The 15,648-nt window shown below is 51.4% G+C and overlaps 2 pseudogenes; both read right to left on the reverse strand.

The window, feature by feature from the left end:
• Positions 1-2,809: 2,809 nt before the first annotated feature.
• LOC120696211 lies at positions 2,810-4,754 on the reverse strand (annotated as a pseudogene).
• Positions 4,755-5,112: 358 nt separating this feature from the next.
• On the reverse strand, positions 5,113-14,665 carry LOC120695567 (annotated as a pseudogene).
• Between the last annotated feature and the right edge of the window lie 983 nt (positions 14,666-15,648).

Genomic DNA, 15,648 nt, shown 5'->3' on the forward strand with positions numbered 1-15,648 from the left:
CCACCAGTCGATTTACCACTGAAATCTTTCTTGCAATGCTTACATTTAGCACCAGTTCGAACTTCCTTACCATTGATTACCTCTAAGATCGCATCGAAGTCTTTCCAAACCTTAGAGGTGGAAGCCCTCCTCTTCCTGCCATTGCTCACGCTCTCAGACCCGGACGTCCGAGAAGCCTGCCCCTGAGGATGTGCAGGGGCGTCTGCATCGAGGTCGATGGCAGCATTGCTGCCAAGCAACTCCTCTGCATCCGCACCCAGGTCGTCCTCATCATCTCCACGAAGACCCATCGCCCGCAACTCATAATTGTAGGACGTAGGGTCGTCGCCGTCAGCCATCGCTGGCCTCCGGTCCCTCAACGGCCTGTGGACAAAGGAAGTGAAGCCAAGAAAAAAGAGAAACCAAGTCAGTAATGAATCCAAAAAAAAAGATGGCGAGCAGGAGGGGAAACCGGACTTACCTTTGGCCGGAGTACCGGAGTTGCCGTCGACGACCTCACCGGAGAGTAGCAAAGGGAGATGGGGATTGGAGAAGACAGAAGAGGAAGGCGAAGAAGGTCGAAAAGCAACAAAACAAGGAGAGGGGGAGTATATCTGATGGCGACCAGAGGAGCACCGGAGGCCGGCGAGCAGAGGAGGCAACCAGACCGGAGAAGGTGCTCGTGCCGGGCCGGCGTCGGATCCGGCGGCGCGTGAGGCGAGGAGCCGAGGAGCTACATCCGGCGGTGAACAGAGGAGCCGAGGAGTCTGAGCCGTAGTGTGGGAGGCGAGGAGGACCACGACCGAGAAGCCAGATCCGGCGAGCAGAGGTGGAGGAGCAGGGAGGGGGCCACCGGATCTAGGCGAGGAGAGGCGGAGGAGGCTAGGGTTTGCGTCGCCTGCGGCCCATTAGAGCCGCCGCTGAGCGGGGGAGGCGGAGGAGGCGGGGGATGTGGCTAGGGTTTGGGAGCCCCCTGCCGCCCCCTCCCTTAAATACGGGCCGCGGCTCGGGCCGGCGGGCCTGGCAGGCCGTCGTGCTTCGGGCCGGCCCACGTGCCTCGTCGGGCTGGAGGCTAATCGTGCCATGCCGGGCCGGCCCACATGCCGAGGGAGTGGCCCAGGCATGTTTAATTTCGTGCTATGCCGGGCCAAAATTTCGTGCTTCGGTCCGGCCCACGGGCTTCGTGCCAAATGGGAAACTATAACCCTGTCCCGTGCGACACACAAGTCGCGCCTAGCCTCTGGGCCGCCCTGTGCCGCCGCCGCTACCTAGCCGATGGGAATCACAGGAGAGAAGCTAGGGTTTTGTCAAATATCGGGGAGAGAAGGAACGACTCAGGGCTAGCCCCCAGGTAGAGGAGACAAGGGATAAGAGGATAGAGGGCAGTTTTGTCTTTTCAGGGTTTTTTATTTTTTTAAAAAAAATCACTACATCTTGGCTGCAGCTAACAGAGTGAATTCTAGGGGTAAACGGAGGCTTCACGATGAAATAGGAGTAAAAACACAAAGTAAAAGAAAATGAGGGTAAAATCGCAATTGGAGTTTAAAATAGGGGCAAGAACGAAATAATCTCTTCAAATAATTAATCCACTATAAAAATTTCACCGTAACTGAATAGTTGAATCTCTAGCTACAAATTAGTTACCAAAAACTATAGATTTAAAGCTTCAACAAAAATTTTGTGCTAAAGTATATATACCATATCACATGTTCGCGCATAGATCTACTCATGTAGAAATCAGCAAAATGAAATTTTATATTTAATAATTACTATAATTTTTAAATATTCAACCAAAATAAATATAGAAGAAAAATAGAAAAAACACTAAAGGAAACCACTAGGGAGGTCATGTGTCCGGTTTTGAAGAGATGAGAGAGCCACTATATCTGATTTTATAGTTGAGGGGGAAAATAAACTTTTGCGTTAGTTTGGGAGGTGAAGACTTTTTCCTTGTTGAAAAAAACTTCGCTGGAAACCTAGTTGGACGCACGTACCGTCTACTGTTTGGTCTGATGCAAAGGTTTGTATCCAATAATTAACTAACCACATGAATCACTTTGATCAATGTGAGAAGAAATTGTAATTTTATAAATATGGCCTGATGCCAAGATCAGAAAAAGATTTCGGGTTGTAAAAGTATATTATGATTTCGGGGCTGATTATGGGTTGTCTAGTTTTTTTTTCATTCTCCTAATAACCAGCGGTTGCCTGGCTAGCCTCAATGGACATCACAAATCTGTAGAGCTCTCTGAACATAAAATTCAGAATTAAAAAACGTAGCTTCTCGAAGTGGATGCCAATGCCATCATGGGGTGGGGAATGACATACTCCCTCCGTACCACAAAGATTATTCGTTTAGAAATTTCAGATATATTACTAGCGGTGTAAAATGTTCATATTACCTCCATTATCTATAGCAGTTGTCATTGAAGACCACACTATTTATTTGGTTTCTTAGATCCTCAATAAATACAAATGCACTGAAACCAGAAAAATAATATCAACTTAAACATTTGATTGGCTCAATGCCCTTCTCAATACAATTATTTCTTAGTATTTGATACTGATTTAATTAGATGGACTTTACTATAGTCTACAATCTAAACGAACAGTCTTTGTGGGATATAAAATTTAAAGGCTAAACGAACAGTCTTTGCGGGATAGAGGGAGTAGCAGGGTGTTTGGATCCAAATACTAATGTTCAAAAGTGCTAAATTTTGTCAATAGTCCATCCAAATAGGAGTGTTAATGAGATGAGCTAAACTTTAGCCAAGACTTAAAAAACTTAAGAATGACATTATATGTAAATAATTTGAAAGGAGAAATAAAGTAGAGTGGTATATTATCGTAATTAATTAGCTGATAAAAAACACTACTGCAGAATTTTCTAAAATATAAGACTATCAAGCTCTTTAATCTGAAGTTGAGGAGCGACATATTACATCATGCAGTCGAGCCTCATCCCAGGAGTCTCGAGCTGCTGCTGTCCGTCTCACGGCGGGCGGCGTCTTCTGCGTCGGTGCCCGCAGCTGCTGTGGTTCCGAACAGCTCGGCCATCTCCTCCAGTGTCCGGCCGCGCGTCTCCGGGAGGCAGGTGAAGAAGAACACCCACGAGAGAGTGACGATGCCGGCGTAGAGGAAGAAGCTGCCGCCGATGGTGATGGCGCTGGACAGCGACAGGAAGGTCATGGAGACGACGCCGCTGGTCACGTGGTTGCACGCCACGCCGACCGCGTAGCCCAGCGCGCGCACCCGCAGCGGGAAGATCTCCGAGGTGTACACCGCCGTCATGGGCCCGAGGCCGACCGAGAAGAACGACACGAACGCAAGCGTCGACGTGACGCACAGGCCCACGGCCCAGGGGACCTTGGCGTCCGGGTGCCGGCCCACGACGGTGAGCCCCGTGGCGAGGCCCACGAGCGAGGCGACCATGCCGCCCGAGCTGGTCAGCATCAGCGGCCGCCTGCCGACCCGGTCGAGGAGGATCGCGGCCAGCAAGATGATGACGGTCTTGGTGACGCCCACGGCGCAGGTGGTGGCGAGGAGCTGGTCGTCGTCGGCGATGCCCGCGCTCTGGAACACGCGCGGGCTGTAGAGCACGACGGAGTCGACGCCTGACGCCTGCTGGAAGAACTGGAGGCCGAGCGTCGCGAGCAGGATGCGCCGCACGGTCGGGGTCGGGGACAGTATCAGCTCCTTCCAGACCTGCTTCTCCTCGCCGCTTCTCCGCTTGGGCACGGGGACCACGTCGCCGTCCGCGTCGTCGGGGATGCTGGCGGCGGCCTTGATGTCAGCCAGGCGCGCCGCGGCCTCCCCCGGCGTCTCGGCGATCCTGTCCAGGACGACCCTGGCGTCCGCGAGGCGGCCCTTCATGACGAGCCAGCGGGGCGACTCGGGCATGCCAGACACCATGAGCGCGAGCAAGACGGACGGCGCCGCGCCGATGCCGAGCATGACGCGCCAGCCGAGGTGGAGCGGCAGGCGGGCGAAGGCGTAGTTGGAGACGTAGCCGAGGAGGATGCCGATGTTGATGAACACCTCCGAGAAGGAGGTCAGGAAGCCGCGGGCCGATGCCGGGGACACCTCGGCGGTGTACACGGGCGCGATCATCAGCCCGTAGCCCACGCCGACGCCGGCCACGAAGCGGCCGAGCATCAGCGTGGCGTAGTCGCCGGCGAGGCCCATGAGCAAGGCGCCGGAGAAGAAGAACGCGGCCGCGACGACGACGGTGAAGCGGCGGCCGATCCAGTCGGACGTCCGCCCCGCCGCGAAGGAGCCGATGAGGGAGTAGAAGTTGAGGATGCCCATGAGGATCTCCAGCTGCACGTCCGTGCTTCAGGTCCTTCTTGATGTACAGCGCCGCCCCACTCATCACCCCGATGTCTTCGGATCCCAACAGTGCACAGAGGTTTGTGACCCATGTGGAGAGGAGAAGAACGATTAGATGGCTAACGTGAGGTGAATCGTGTACCGTATCCGAGGATGATGGAGGCCATGGAGGCGAGGATGGAGCAGACGAAGGCATACGTGACGTTGCTCTTCTTCTTGGGCTCGACGGCCGAAGCCATCGTTGCTTTCTGCTTTGAGCGTTGCCGCCTATCTGGAAACCGTACTGATCGTCGGATGATTTAGTACAAGGTTTCTAAAATTTTCAGTCATATCAGAAGATCTGGGAGGAGAGCCATTTTTAATTTGGGCGTAGCTTGTGCGTGCAAACAAGTTCTGAAATCGTGGAGTATTGATTGACTAACGGATCGAATCAAATTTGGGACAAATTTAAAAATCCCCACACTTGATGGGTGATCGAGGAACCTAAGCAATGTGACAATTTAATTAAGGATTTGTGTACAGATTCTTTCGTATGGGCTGGAACTACTATGACTTCTCGTTCACGTTGAAAACATCGTCGGGCTACGCTGTGTCGTCACTCGTCAGTCGTCACCCTGAGAACGACTCCGATAGAATTGAGAAACACTCACTCACAGTCATGGTCACGGACGGATCTTCTGATATGAGCACGCGACGAATGCGTTGAAAAATGCTTGTGCAGTTTAGACACGCTAATACAATGTATCAATCACTCACGCGATTCGGATTAACCTAACCAAAACCAACCATGAACCTTAAACTGATTCAGGACTCTCCCCTCACCTTCGAGCCAAGAAGACGACCGCATGCGAACATGAAGACCACGATGACCGAATGGCACATGATCAGGTTTCCGTACACCGCGGAGACCCGGTAAACCCTCCCGAAGCTCGACAAGATCGCCGAGCTGACAGCCTTGCTCGCCGCCGCCGCCGCCGCCCGCAGCCACCGCGGGCACCCGCGCGACGGCGCGTCCGCCCACGGCGCCGGCCCGAGCGCGATCCACACCAGCGCCATCAGCGAGAGCAGCATGGTGGCCGACAGCCCCCTCGCCCACTTCTGCTGCTCCTGCCGCCGGGTCACGCTCAAGCCGGCATGGCTGGCTGGGCCGGTGCGGTGCGCCGCGTGCGACGGCGCGCGCCGCCGCAAGCCGCTGCCGAGCGCCCTCACCAGCAGCCAGCAGAGCTCCACGAGCACGAGCGACACGGGGAAGGACATCACGACCACGAACCCGAACACCGCCAGCGCCCTCGGCGTCTGCGCGCCGGCGTCGCGGAACGCGCGCTGCACGCACTGGAGGATGGACCCGATGCCGGACGCCTGCTGGAAGACCTTGGCGACAAGCGCGGTGGAGCGGCTCCGTCGGCCGCGCCACTAGCTCCCGCAATATCCCCAACTCCTCCCTCCACCGGCCGCGCGTCGCGGACATTGCCACGGGCGGCTCGTCGAAAGATCCGTCGTCGTCGTGGTGTTTGCCGAGCTCGTATTTTATCTCGAGCAAGCGCAGCTCGGCCTCCTCCAGTGTCGCCGACGTTCTGGACAACACGCGCGGGGCCCTGCTTGTCACAGCCCGAAAAAAAAACAAAAGAAAATGAAAATTCGCCGCCGGACCCACCTGTCAGCCCCTCACTCTCCTTCCCCTGCTCTGTTCCGCGCCGCGCCGCACGCGTCGCCCCGCCGCCGGCCGTCCTCGGCTTTTGTGCCACGTGCCGGCCATCCTCGCGAGCCGTGCCAACCCCTCCCTCCTCTCATCGCCTCAAGAGCCGGCCCCGACCACGTTCCCCTCCAACCCTAACCCTAGCCCGATCCCCCTTCTCCATTGCCGCCGCCGCCGAGCTCCGTCCTCGCCGCCGATTCACCGGCTCCCGTGAGCGCCGCCGCGATTCCTCGCTTGGGGAGCTCCCTTGCGCCGTCATCCTCCGATTTTGGCCCTCACCCGGCCCTCTCTCCCTTCCTGCAGGGCCGGCGACGAGCGCCTCCGCCCGCCGCCGCCTCTGCTCGTCGCGCCGCTCCTCCGCCGCCGCTCCTCGCCCGCTCCGCCGCTGGTGAGCCGCGCCGCCACCTCTGCTTCGTCGTGCGCACCTTCCCCGGCCCGCTCTGGCCCTGCTTCGTCGTGCCGCCTCGCGCCGCCGCCGCCGTCGCCGCGCGTGCGCGCGCGCGTCGCGCCGCGCGTGTGCCGTGGCCGCGCTCCCGGGCGGGTCAAGGCCGCTGGCCTTGCCTTGACCCGGCCTGGTGGGCAGCTGGCCCGTGGGCCCCACCTGTCGGCGCCTGGGCTGGCCGGCTGGGGGGTGTACCTAGCAATTTTTGTTAGGTTTTCTAGGGTTTTATTTTCCTGCAAGCTTGCAAAATTTGTAGAAATTCATGTCTAGCTCCAAAAATCATGAAACTTATTTTGTTAGATTCCTCTAGCTGAGATCTACTCAAGAAAAATATTGTTTTGCATGTTACTTTGTTGTATATTTATCTATAGTTTTATCTTGCAAAAGTGAGTTTAATGCTTGGTTATTTGTGTACTGCTCGAAAAATGTCAAACCAAATTTTTTTAGACTCCTTGTGAGGTGTAGTTTTCAGTGGTGCAACTTGTTCACATGATTCCTTGCTGTTGGTTAGGGTTTTATTTCGATTTCGTGCTTGCTGTCCAAAATATGGTTTATTATAGAACTTTTTACTGGAAAGTGATAAATTAGCAATACCAGTTTTGTTAGCCTTGTGTTCTTGCCTAGACTCTATTATAATTTTCTTGGATTTGTTTAGTTCAGTTTGTATTCCTTTTCTGTTTTATCTTGCTTAGGGTAGCTGAAAATTGATCTATTTATGGTTATTTATAGGAAAATGATTTTGCTGCAAAACCCATTTTCGTGAGTTCTTTGCATTGTCCTCTGCATGCCCAAATTATTTCATGATTAATTCTTGTTGTTTAGTTTATTTATTAACTCTTGCATCACATTCATGCATTTTAGTGACCGAACCGTCGGAGAACGAACCCGTGGAGCCCGCCGAACCCGTCGAGCCTGAACCTGGAGTTCCGTACGTGGTCGAGTCCGAAGCTATCCAAGGCAAGCAGCTAAGCATGAATCCTTGCTCCTATTAAATCTGACTTAACTAGTTATCTCACCGGGTAATGTGGGGTTATATATAGTATGTATGTATTGCATTCTTATACCTAATTTCCTGCATTATCTTCCTTGAATTGTTAACCATGTCCTTGTCACTTGTTAGTCAGTAATAACTTAATCTGACTAGATGCTTAGCCCGGCTTAGAGTACTTCTTTTGCTCACTAGACAGGAATAGTCTGGAGGATCACACTTACTGGCTACCCTTGATCGCATCGGTTTGGTTTAGTGGTATGAGTTTGGTAGTATCGAGATTCGAGCGGAATAGTAGGGCCTCGAGAATGAAGTCACATGGGCATAGTCCGCTTGGATCGATTAAGGACCGAGTTGATGCCATCGGCCTTGAGCACCTTTCCGTGCTACCACATATCCAATATAATGGAACGGATGAGTCAAATACCTTCTTTGACTTGATCATTGGGGCCCGGTCCCAGATGCGTGGCCAACGGGCTATGCAGGGAGGCTTAGCAGGTCCCCGAGTGGAATTATGTGTAGGAAAATTTAGAGATGTCCTCGGTGGAACTAAGTCTCCACGCGCAAGCTGGGCGTACCCTCAACGGTTGAGCCTGGTTGGGAACGATTGACGTGAGTACCCCCTTGCCCGGCGTGATCGGTTGGGTGAGTCGCATGGTCCTCGCGTCGTGTGGGTAAAGTAGTACACCCTTGCAAGGATTTAATCAATTCGAATTGCCGCGCTCTCGGATATGAGCAAGCTTTTGGTTCGTCGAATTCTTCATAGAGAGTTTCGGTATTGTTGGCTTTGGTTTCATGTCATGTTGAGGATCTGTTATGTATATTGTGTTACTCTCTTAATCAACTAAAATTCTGGGGGTTGGGCAAGATTAATTAAGTTTGTTAGGTGATAGTCTAGGCAGCTTATGATTATGCAATAAGTACTTAAACTTAAAGCTTTTCCTTGAGTCTTTGCATGATCCTTGTTTATTTAATCGCGTAAGTCTTGCGGAGTACCTTTTGTACTCAGGGTGCTTTCTAAACCTAGTTGCAGGTGAGCCAGAAGTGGTGTTCGGCCATTTCTACCTCGCTGATCCTAATGCGGGGGAAGAGTAGGCTGTTGCTGCTGTGGTGATGTCCTTGAGCAAGGCATCATCATCTTAAGTAAGTTTTATCGTAGCTGAGTTTTGGGAGAGCATGTATTTTCAATAAGCTCTAAATCTCTGTTTAATATGACTCGCGTGAGCCCAAGGCTTGTAAAGTGAAGCTTGAAACCTACCTATATTGAACTTGTAATATTAAGTCTCGAACTCTGGTTTTATATAACTGCTCTTTGTGGATTGTTGGCTATGTATTTGATTGTATACGGTATGTGCATATGCTGATTCTGGGCGTATGTTGGAGCACATACCGGGACTACCGGATTTGGTATTATTTTGAATGAATGACGTGTCGGTTATTCGTGTCTCTAGATGTGGGATAACACGTGGCACGCTCTACGGCAAGCACGTGTTAACACTCATCTGGGTGATAATGACTGGCGGTTCGTTTAAAATAGTATCAAATTGGGCGGTTCTCACAACGGGTATCAGAGCCGAGTTTCCATGAAGTGAATCTAAAATTTGTTTAGCGGGTTGAGAGTAAAATAAAATTTGATCACTTGCACTAATGTTTCCTTTCGCTAAAACTTTGAACTTAAGGCTGATTGCTATCCTTCTTCCTTCGTCTTAGAGCTAATTCTTCTTTACTGCTTCACTTGTTTAATTAAGATGTGCTTAATCTCTCTTGTCTGCATGAGTAGCGGGAGCGTAGGAAAACCCTTTCACCTGTTGGAAACCTTTTGAGCCTTTTACCGGAGTTGAGAGGGTGGGAATCACCCATTGCCCTGAGCGCTAGTAGGAGGGTTGTAGCGCTGCTGGACAATACGGTTGTGTTGGGCCGAAAGTGAGTGTTAGAATGTTAAGGCGTGCTCGCGATGTGAGGAGACGTCATGTTGCATTCATACCTCGCATGCATGCATACTTTCTTTTGGTTTTCAAACCTGCATCTAACTAATCTGGTGTGTCGTGGTCTAGTTTTCGCTGATCTCGTTCTTGCTAATCTTAGTGGACCAAATCTGCTCTATCTCTTAGAGTTGCTACTCCGGTGTTGTTCGTGTGTTAGATTTTTATCTACACATTGTTTTTCCACCCTGCCTTTGAGTATCATTCTCTATCTTTTATTCCTGACCGCCAACCGTTTTGTTTATTAACAGGATGGTGTTGCGTTCAGGAACTGAAAGGGATGGTGCCAGTGGTTCGGGTGGCAATAACCACCGCAACAACGAGGATCCCCTTCCTAATCCTCCAGTTCACCCAAATCTCGCGGACGTCCTGGCCCGACAAACTGAACTCATGGCACACCTAGTCAATCAGTTGGGCAATGTCGGCAATAATGGACCAAGAGCTGAGCCTCAAGTGAACAGGTTTGGGGATTTCTTCCGCACCAACCCACCCATCTTCCGTGGCTCCAAAGATCCTCTTGATGCGGATTTCTGGCTCAATGTCATTGAAGAGAAGCTTGGTCTTATTGAGTGTGAGCCCCATGAGAAGGTTCTTTTTGCTGCTCATCAGCTTCAGGATGCCCCTGGGGCTTGGTGGCGGAACTTCAAGGCATCTCACCCTGCCAACTACCGCTTCACATGGGAGGAGTTCCGCACAGCTTTTCGCTCCTTCCATATTCCCAAGGGTATCATGGACATCAAGAAGAAGGAATTTCTGAATCTCACTCAAGGAAGTCATGATGTGATGGCCTATGTTAATGCCTTCAACACCCTCTCCCAATATGCACCTGAAGAAGTGGCTACCGATGCCAAGAAGCAAGAACGCCTGTACGATGGACTCTCCGCAGTGCACAATGTCTTTCATATTTCCCAATTGAAGCAGTGCCATCGTGTTCCAGCTGACGCCGTCGACCTTGAGTCACTTGATCTTCAACCGGGTCTTACCTACGAAGAACACCCAATAGCCATTCTTGATCGAGATGAAAGAAAGGTGAAGCGTAACATGGTGAAGTTTGTGAAGGTTCAATGGAGTAATCATTCCGAAGATGAAGCCACGTGGGAGCGTGAGGATCGGTTACGTCAAGAATACCCAGTTTTCTTTTCCGATGAGTAAGTTTTCTCCCTACACCACCCTGCTTTCTTGATGAAGTTCATAGTTCTAGATGTTATATATGTGTACACAGTCACCATCAAGAAAACCTAGGAATGTCTCATACCACATCATCCCTGTCTTTATGCATCATCTCTTAGATGTTTATCTTGTCTAGGTGAATATGGCCTCAACCTAGTCCGAGTTTTATCCTTCCCCTCTTGGCTACCTAAATCTCGGGACGAGATTTTCTTAAGGGGGGAGAGTTGTCACAGCCCGAAAAAAAACAAAAGAAAATGAAAATTTGCCGCCGGACCCACCTGTCAGCCCCTCACTCTCCTTCCCCTGCTCTGTTCCGCGCCGCGCCGCACGCGTCGCCCCGCCGCCGGCCGTCCTCGGCTTTCGTGCCACGTGCCGGCCATCCTCGCGAGCCGTGCCAACCCCTCCCTCCTCTCATCGCCTCAAGAGCCGGCCCCGACCACGTTCCCCTCCAACCCTAACCCTAGCCCGATCCCCCTTCTCCATTGCCGCCGCCGCCGAGCTCCGTCCTCACCGCCGATTCACCGGCTCCCGTGAGAGCCGCCACGATTCCTCGCTTGGGGAGCTCCCTTGCACCGTCATCCTCCGATTTTGGCCCTCACCCGGCCCTCTCTCCCTTCCTTCAGGGCCGGCGACGAGCGCCTCCGCCCGCCGCCGCCTTTGCTCGTCGCGCCGCTCCTCCGCCACCGCTCCTCGCCCGCTCCGCCACTGGTGAGCCGCGCCGCCACCTCTGCTTCGTCGTGCAAACCTTCCCCGGCCCGCTCTGGCCCTGCTTCGCCGCGCCGCCGCCGCCGTCGCCGCGCGTGTGCCGTGGCCGCGCTCCCGGGCGGGTCAAGGCCGCTGGCCTTGCCTTGACCCGGTCTGGTGGGCAGCTGGCCCGTGGGCCCCGCCTGTCGGCGCCTGGACTGGCCGGCTGGGGGGTGTACCTAGCAATTTTTGTTAGGTTTTCTAGGGTTTTATTTTCCTGCAAGCTTGCAAAATTTGTAGAAATTCATGTCTAGCTCCAAAAATCATGAAACTTGTTTTGTTAGATTCCTCTAGCTGAGATCTACTCAAGAAAAATATTGTTTTGCATGTTACTTTGTTGTAGATTTATCTATAGTTTTATCTTGCAAAAGTGAGTTTAATGCTTGGTTATTTGTGTACTGCTCGAAAAATATCAAACCAAATTTTGTTAGACTCCTTGTGAGGTGTAGTTTTCAGTGGTGCAACTTGTTCACATGATTCCTTGCTGTTGGTTAGGGTTTTATTTCGATTTCGTGCTTGCTGTCCAAAATATGGTTTATTATAGAACTTTTTACTGGAAAGTGAGAAATTAGCAAAACTAGTTTTGTTAGCCTTGTGTTCCTGCCTAGTCTCTATGGTAATTTTCTTGGATTTGTTTAGTTTAGTTTGCATTCCTTTTCTGTTTTATCTTGCTTAGGGTAGCTGAAAATTGATCTATTTATGGTTATTTATAGGAAAATGCTTTTGCTACAAAACCCATTTTCATGAGTTCTTTGCATTGTCCTCTGCATGCCCAAATTATTTCATGATTAATGCTTGTTGTTTAGTTCATTTCTTAACTCTTGCATCACATTCATGTATTTTAGTGACCGAACCGTCGGAGAACGAAACCGTGGAGCCCGCCGAGCCTGAACCTGGAGTTCCGTATGCGGTTGAGTCCGAAGCTATCCAAGGCAAGCAGCTAAGCATGAATCCTTACTCCTATTAAATCTGACTTAACTAGTTATCTCACCGGGTAATGTGGGGTTATATATAGTATGTATGTATTGCATTCTTATACATAATTTCCTGCATTATCTTCCTTGAATTGTTAACCATGTCCTTGTCACTTGTTAGTCAGTAATAACTTAATCTGACTAGATGCTTAGCCCGGCTTAGAGTACTTCTTTTGCTCACTAGACAGGAATAGTCTGGAGGATCACACTTACTGGCTACCCTTGATCGCATCGGTTTGGTTTAGTGGTATGAGTTTGGTAGTATCGAGATTTGAGCGGAATAGTAGGGCCTCGAGAATGAAGTCACATGGGCATAGTCCGCTTGGATCGATTAAGGACCGAGTTGATGCCATCGGCCTTGAGCACCTTTCCGTGCTACCACATATCCAATATAATGGAACGGATGAGCCAAATACCTTCTTTGACTTGATCATTGGGGCCCGGTCCCAGATGCGTGGCCAACGGGCTATGCAGGGAGGCTTAGCAGGCCCCCGAGTGGAATTATGTGTAGGAAAATTTAGAGATGTCCTCGGTGGAACTAAGTCTCCACGCGCAAGCTGGGCGTACCCTCAACGGTTGAGCCTGGTTGGGAACGGTTGACGTGAGTACCCCTTTGCCCGGCGTGATCGGTTGGGTGAGTCGCATGGTCCTCGCGTCGTGTGGGTAAAGTAGTACACCCTTGCAAGGATTTAATCAATTCGAATTGCCGCGCTCTCGGATATGAGCAAGCTCTTGGTTCGTCGAATTCTTCATAGAGAGTTTCGGTATTGTTGGCTTTGGTTTCATGTCATGTTGAGGATCTGTTATGTATATTTTGTTACTCTCTTAATCAACTAAAATTCTGGGGGTTGGGCAAGATTAATTAAGTTTGCTAGGTGATAGTCTAGGCAGCTTATGATTATGCAATAAGTACTTAAACTTAAAGCTTTTCCTTGAGTCTTTGCATGATCCTTGTTTATTTAATCGCGTAAGTCTTGCGGAGTACCTTTTGTACTCAGGGTGCTTTCTAAACCTAGTTGCAGGTGAGCCAGAAGTGGTGTTCGGCAATTTCTACCCCGCTGATCCTAATGCGGGGGAAGAGTAGGCTGTTGCTGTTGTGGTGATGTTCTTGAGCAAGGCATCATCATCTTAAGTAAGTTTTATCGTAGCTGAGCTTCGGGAGAGCATGTATTTTCAATAAGCTCTAAATCTCTGTTTAATATGACTCGCGTGAGCCCAAGGCTTGTAAAGTGAAGCTTAAACCCACCTATATTGAACTTGTAATATTAAGTCTCGAACTCTGGTTTTATATAACTGTTCTTTGTGGATTGTTGGCTATGTATTCGATTGTATACGGTATGTGCATATGCTGATTCTAAGCGTATGTTGGAGCACATACCGGGACTACCGGATTTGGTATTATTTTGAATGAATGACGTGTCGGTTATTCGTGTCTCTAGATGTGGGATAACACGTGGCACGCTCTACGGCAAGCACGTGTTAACTCTCGGGTGATAATGACGGGCGATTCGTTTAAGATAATATCAAATTGGGCGGTTCTCATTGCTTTCCCGATCCAGGGCCACGAGCCACCGGGGCGACTCGGGCATGAGGAGGACGGCAGCGCCGAGCAACGCCGGAACGGCCGTGCCGGAGGCTTGGGTCACTCGCCACGCGACGTGCGCCGAGAGCTTCGAGAATCCCATGGAGTAGCAGAGCGAGCCGAGGATGCAGCCGAGGTACACGAAGCCGTCGGGGTGCGACGCGAGCACGCCGCGCGCGGAGGTCAGGCTGAGCTCGGCGGCGTAGGCCGGCACGACCACGAGCGCCAGGCCCATGCCGGCGCCGTTGACGAAGACACCAGCCGTGAAGGCCGCGAAGCCGGCAGCGAGGCTCCGGGCCAGCGCGCCGGCGCAGAGCACGGCGGCGGAGAGCAGGACGGCGCGGCGGTCGCCGATGACTCGCTGCGCTCCCGCGGCCTCGATCGCGCCGAGGATCAAGGAGAGCGCGATGACGCACGCGAGGAGCCTCAGGTTGCCCTGCGCCGTCACGGCCGTGCAGTACACAACGGCGAGGTCGTCATCAGAAACACACGTGAATCATTAGATGCAGGCACTGCAAATGAATCATCAGAAACAAATTTGGGTTGTACAGGGAAGGATCGCCATTCCATTGGAGATCAGCAACTCGAAGTCCACAAGAGATCGAATCCACTCAGCATACAACTGGACGAGATTGATGCCTACCGTATCCCAAGAAGAGCGGCGTGGCCGATGAGAGCATGGCGGTGGCGGCGGCGTACTTGTTGGGAGGACGCCTCGTGGGCTTCCCCGTATCCAGGGGACGCCCGTCGTCTCTCGTCTTCTTCCTTTTGCCGAGCATTTCTGCATACCGGTGAATTCAGGTAAGACGATGGATCAAGAATATCACGAGATGACTTTCAGCAGCTGTACGATATCTTGAAGGAGCATTGGCAACAGGCAGCTGCTGACCAAAACACCAGTGCAACTACTTGCAGAGTTTCAAATCCCAAAGCGAATCAACCGGCTAGTTTCAAAAGAAAGTGATCCCAGTTCTGAGTTCTGACCAACATTTTCCACAGACCTAGGTGCAGAAGAACAGAGGAAAAGGGTACATATGGAACCAATGTACCTGAGGAAAATTGTTCAGCCTTCAAGAGGAAACTTACCTGGCGATTGATCTCTCCACGCCCTCTGCTAAAGAAAATCTCTCCACGCCACAATCAAGAATCTGATCTCCACTTTCTGCAGGTTGAAGCACACTAGTTCTCCTTCATCTTCACTCGATCTACAGGTCACTGGAGTCCCCGATCGATTGCAAAGATGATTGCTAGGGGTCTGCAGGACGGACTGATTGAGGCAGGAAACTGGAAGAATTCTACGGGATTGGGCGTTTCTCATCCATGGAACGGAATTCGACGTGATCAGGCGTTTCTCGTCTATGGGACGGTTCTATGTCGCTGGTAGACGCGGTCGCTGCTGTAACGATCGACGGAACAAACTCCACAGGAGAAACTCGCGACGCCAAGTAACAGACGCCCAAGAAACTCTCGTCAGTTTGTTGAGCAGCGGCAAGCCAGTAACAGCTAGCATCCGATTTACCGGGAGCAAGTCACCAGTCTGAACCGCGAGCCTCGTTCGCAACAGTAGTGGGTGCGCAAACAAATGATGTTATGAACAGATTCGCGACCTCAATTGGTGAAGCCATCTTCGGGCCAGGATACAGAACTGCTGCTACAGCCTACAGGAGCTTTTGGGATCAATACATTGTAATTCAACATGTGCACATGCACATAGATTCCTGCGCTCTTTTTTTTTTGTTGTTGTTGTTGTTGAAACAAGGCA

This window comes from Panicum virgatum, chromosome 2K, assembly GCF_016808335.1.
Source record: "Panicum virgatum strain AP13 chromosome 2K, P.virgatum_v5, whole genome shotgun sequence".
Classification (NCBI taxonomy): Eukaryota; Viridiplantae; Streptophyta; class Magnoliopsida; order Poales; family Poaceae; genus Panicum; species Panicum virgatum.